The following is a 6,000-nucleotide window of genomic DNA, read 5'->3' on the forward strand; positions in this document are numbered from 1 at the left end:
ATTTATTATCAATGGCATATATGAGATTAAATATTAGAAATAAAAACCCTTATATTTTTCTTTATATGCGTTTGATTTAGCAAAATAAAATCGAGCCTCTTTCAGTTGTCCAAAGATCAACAAAGCTGTTGCTAAACAATGGTAGGCTTCTCCGAGCGCACCTCATCCATGATCTTCAAGATGTGTTCTAGATACGGATAACCGAAGGTCATCAATCGCTTGTATACACTGAAAATCTTCCTGTAATCGATAGAAACAGAGAAACCTTAGAAAATGAATGTATACTCTCGAAGGTATGTAAGCCAGTGTGGTAGCCTGCACATCTAATTCTGGAGGAATAACTCGAGAATTATGATAAAACGTTATCTCATTTACCACATGATGCTTATTTATATGTCTTCTTTTCCATATCTTCTGTCGTATTCCTTCTTTCTCAATCAAAGAAATATTACTGGAAGTTAATGTACATCTTGCGTTGAATAGTTTTCCATTGGTGCATTCCTTCAAAGCATGGAATATAAGTTTAAGAGAAGTTCTGTATTGGCCAAAACAATAGTAATATGTTGCTAAATACATCCAACTGGCCACTGAATCTGTATGAAGTCCCATAAAAAGGTACGGCAAAAATTGCTTTAATAGTTTATATCTATATCTGTTATGAAATTTTGTGTGACTATCCATACTTTTACCTATAAGCTGACAAAACCAACAAAAAGCAATAAATGGCAAAAATCCATTGGGTCTGATATTAAAAATTCTCTTGATAAATACTTTTCCCATTTTTAATTGTTCGGACAGGGTTCCTAAGATACAAAACATTCCTGTTAACCAGAGATATGACCGTGAATTCATAAGAATAATTGCATTTAATGTAAAACAAACAACTTCTGTATCAGACATCTTTGGTGCAAGAGGGATGTTGCTGAAGAAGTGTGAAAGCCAATTACAATTTCTAAAGCACATTATTCCGTTCGAATACAATTCATTCAGAAATATTAAAAAATCGCGATTTTGTTGTATTTTAAATCTACAATCAAACAAATTGTTCTCGATTATAAAATACTGAGGAAGGTATTTGTAGTAAACGTAGTATATGAGTCGCTTAACACATTTCATAAAACATGGCAATATATTTTCTGGTCGCCATATGGATGGCTCAGATTCCTCAGAAACCCAAAACAGTACGGTTTTCAAGAAATACGAACATAGTAATCCATTAAATTTCTCTTTCTTATCAATGACTTGCTTTAACATAAGTTTCAAAAGAGCATAACATAAAAGTTGAGTATGAGTAAACGAAAATATCAGATAATTTTTAGCGACGGAAAAAGACATTCTCCATTCTAAATGTTCATTTGGCGAATCCTTAGTACCTATTGGTACTAATAAAGTACCATAACTGCATATATTTGACACCAATTTCGGAGAAGGCCAAAAACGTTCCCTTTTAATCCATGGTTGTGCTTGTTGAATAAAAACTGGACATCGCAGACAAACAGTGATATCAAGAAATCCCTTCATGTCTGATGCACATGGACCATGTAAGGTCACAGGCCTAAAGAGGCCGACGATGGAAACAAACCAATTTCGTATACGTCCACTTTCAAATCGCAATTCCTGTCCATATGGAGAAGAAAGCCAATTCACGGGTGCATCATAATGACAGCTGTTCCCTTTTAATTGAGTAAAGCAAGGTTTACAGTCGTCAGTATCCATAACAAACTTATGCGGAATAAGAACGTCTGTTTTTTTTTCACTCACATTCACCAATCTAAATAGACACATTACGTCTATATCACTCTTCATTTCTAAGCCTTCTGCCTTGCTTCCACTAGTAACTAGTGACAAGGGTTTCTTTTCTGTGAAATAAACTACTGTCGCATAGAATTGCCGTCTTGCTTTTACAACTTCCTCTGATCCTATTGTCTTACACAAACAAAGGTAAAGTCTTCTGCAAATATTTTAGTCAGTTAAAATAAGTAAAGCTTCTAATAATATTTGAACCACTGCAATTATATTTATTTTAATCATTGATTATTGTTTGAAAGGCCAAATTATCATTGCAATATGAATCGAAGGATAATGAAATTTATATAGTGATTTACACAGGGTATTATAAAAAAAAGTATTGGGTGTGAGTCTGATGTATGGAACAACATATTGTATTGGATGAAGAGTCGGATCTATTGAACAACACATTGTATTGGATGAAGAGTCGGATCTATTGAACAAAACATTGTATTGGATAAAGAGTCGGATCTTTATGGAACAACACACTTTATTGGATGAAGAGTCGGATCTATTGAACAACGCATTGTATCGGATGAAGAGTCGGATCTATGGAACAACGCCTTGTGTCGGATGTAGAGTCGGATCTATGGAACAACACGTTGTATCAGATGAAGAGTTGGGTCTATGGAACAACACATTGTATTGGATAAAGGGTCGGATCTGTATGGAACAACACACTGTATTGGATGAAGAGTCGGATCTATTGAACAACGCATTGTATCGGATGAAGAGTCGGATCTATGGAACAACGCATTGTATCGGATGTAGAGTCGGATCTATGGAACAACTTATTGTATCGGATGAAGAGTTGGGTCTATGGAACAGCACATTGTATTGGATGAGATGGGATTAAACAGTTTTGATCTTCTCATCTGGAATTTTTTAGTAATCTCTATTATTTTTGTACATTCCTTATCCTAAACTTTAACAGAAATACATGTAACGTGCACTTATTTTTACATGCATTGCAATGAATAAAAGTTTTCAATTAAGAAAATAAAACACTACTCACTTTAATCACCATTTATTAAATTGACATAAAAGAATAAAATATCTGATACATATTTGTAAAAGGAAGGAAGTTCAGCATATCTTTACAATAGAGTTAGCTGATGGGCGAATCCTTTTGTTTATTTCAATTCCTTTCGTATGCATTGTGAACTAAGTCTTTCGCACTGTTAGTCATACACTTTCTTTAATAAAAGAAAAACAACTTTTAGATACGAATTGGAAATGTTTTTATAACATAACGTTTTTCTCTATTCTTTGCGATGGTACTCGAAGAACAATTTGATAATCTTTATAAAATAACAACTTTTGTGAATTTTGGGATTTTTTTATAAAACCTTTTAAAATGTTTAAAATGATGAGAATATTTTACATTGTGATATGAGTGACATTTGTGAAACAAAAGAATACACCTATCCGCGGCCAAGCTTAGCGATAGGTCGTGCGATATAATCAGTCAAACAAACTTTATTAGATTAACTCTTTAAGGAACGATCGTTTTCATTGGTCAATTCAAACCTTCGACCTCACACTTGCGAAAATAGAACACACGTACTATAACGTTGAATGAACTGATCAATATTCACGTAGCTGGTCAAGGTCGTTTTAAGCTTCCATCGTCGTATTTGCGTACATGATTGTGTTCTTGATTATGCAATCACAGTTCTAGCTTTTATAAATGTGAATGTGAAATTCATTGGTTTTATAATTTTCTGCAATTGATAGTAAAATTTTAAACTTTAAAATCTTAACAGTTTTCACATCGAAATATTTAATTCAAATTTGTCTTCTGGATCAAGGGACGACATCAAAAGTTCAATGAAAATTAAAAAAAAACTAAATCCACATATTTGTTTCATTGACTTCCCCAAGATGCTCAATCAGCCTTTTCTGTCACTCAATGGACTCGATGAATTAGCGTTGTACTTGAAAAATGAAACCGTACTTTTTTACAAACACTTTTCATATTCTTTGACAAGTTTTAGGTATTTGACATAGGATAGTGATATCGATTTTTTTTTCTGATTCCGTTTACTTGAGTAAAAAAATCCCGAAATTGTAAGTAAAAAGGAAACAACTTGTGTCTGGTGTAAATTCATAACATGTAACCAACCATGCTTTGTTAAAAAAAAATGCAGATGGCAAACCATGGCACAGGGGAATTAAATGTAGTCTATAAACTCCAACGATATACTGCATGAGGTTTTGCTATTCTCGGTTGAAAAACGAACGTAAATTGTATATTGTAAATATGTACATGTAAATAGAAACAATTAGTTTTTTAAAAAAGTGTTTATTCATAAAATGTTTTGATAAAAAGGGTGAGTTTCTTCTAGAGGCATTTAGTCATTCTTAATTTCTTGATATTTTGTTTATCAGTTTATCATACATGTTTCGTTTTGTATTTCATTTTAAATACGAATACATACTACATGTACTTTAGCTAATAGTTCAACAATGTTATGCAGCTCTGTTCTTAAAGTATAAAATTAAAAAATAAATGTTCATCCATTTAAAATCGAAAACAGTACATTTATATTAAAAAAAGAAGATGTGGTATGATTGCCCTTCTGATCCCTTCTGTCCGGTGGGCGTCCGTTTTTTTACGGATATGTTCTTAAAAAGTGACAAATCTTAACTGCGGGATAATACCTTGTTTACTATAAATACATATATAAAAGAAGATGTGGTATTATTGCCAATGAGACAACTCTCCACAAGAGACCAAAATAACACAGAAATTAACAACTATAGATCACCGTACGGCTTTCAATAATGAGCAAAGCCCATACCGCAAAGTCAGCCATAAAAGGCCCCGAAATGACAATGTTAAACAATTCAAACGAGAATTGTTCCTTATAAACTACGACATTTCTCACAAGTATTAAGTATGGCTCCACCTAAGAATCAGGCAGAGGGTGATACAGTGATAGTTTTTAAATTGACTTTTTGGGGCTTCATATGTTCTATTTTGATAAGAAACTAAAAAAAATAACAATTACACATGTGTTGTACATCTGGTTGCTATGGTTACGATGGCACTATAACAACCCTTTAATTTCAGTCCTAAACCTTAAAAATTTCTGTTTTTCATCACAGATTTTTTTATAAACTGCTAATTAATTTTGATAAAACAAATATATGTTATCATAGTTCCACATTTGTTCTAAAAATTTAAGTTGATAAACAGAAGTTGCAAATATTGCAACTCTTGTTTCCATGGCAACCAATTGTTGCAGTTTTTTTATTTTCTTAAAAGGAGTGAAAATTATGTTTTTCAAATTCTATTTTCTTCCATGAGCAGGGTCCTATGAATAACCTGTTTGTTTGCATTTGTTCATTGGACCTTTGTCTATAACATATCAAAAATAATCGTTTGTAGCCTCCTTAAGATTTTTCAGAAAAAAAAGGTTTTTTTTGTCTCATTTTTTTTAGGGGCATTTTTTTTTTCTACAATAAGCTAAATCATTTTCGTGTATTTAAAGCACAATTCATTTGATTATGTCTTTTTAGCTTGTATAACACCTAAATATTGAACCAAAGTAAAGGAAACAGTTACTTTTTTATCATTATCCTCAAATCGAACTACCAGTTTCCATGGAAAAAGAACACACAGATTTTGAGAATTACACATTTTTGATAAATGTATGCTTTATAATAATAAAATTTTAATCCAGCATTTAATTTTTCTCCATGTAATACATTGTAACATCAAATTATTCAAAATAATGAAATAAAGTTGAGAAGGAAATTTGGTCGTCATGGAGACAAATGCCTAGATTTACAAAATCTTCGTTTAAAATCACTTAAACTATATTTTTATAAACTATCATTTTCTGTACAAAATCATTGTAAGGAGCAAAAATATTAAATATTGATGCTATACTTAAATCTTTCAAACAACCCTTTGAAGATATATGTCACCCTCCCCCCTCCTGGATTTTAACTCTGACAGTTAAGCTCTATAATAATTCAATGAAAGCTTTTCAGATATGTTTGAAGTGCAAGAAATAGCCTTTAAATAATTAATTAGAGGCTCTTAAGAGCCTGTGTCACTCACCTTGGTCTATGTGCATATTAATCAAAGAACATAGATTGATTCATGACAAAATTGTGTTTTTTGGTGATGGTGATGTGTTTGAAGTTCTTACTTTACTGAACGTTCTTGCTACTTCCAATTATCTCTATCTATAATGAACT

This window comes from Mytilus galloprovincialis, chromosome 13, assembly GCF_965363235.1.
Source record: "Mytilus galloprovincialis chromosome 13, xbMytGall1.hap1.1, whole genome shotgun sequence".
Lineage (NCBI taxonomy): Eukaryota > Metazoa > Mollusca > Bivalvia > Mytilida > Mytilidae > Mytilus > Mytilus galloprovincialis.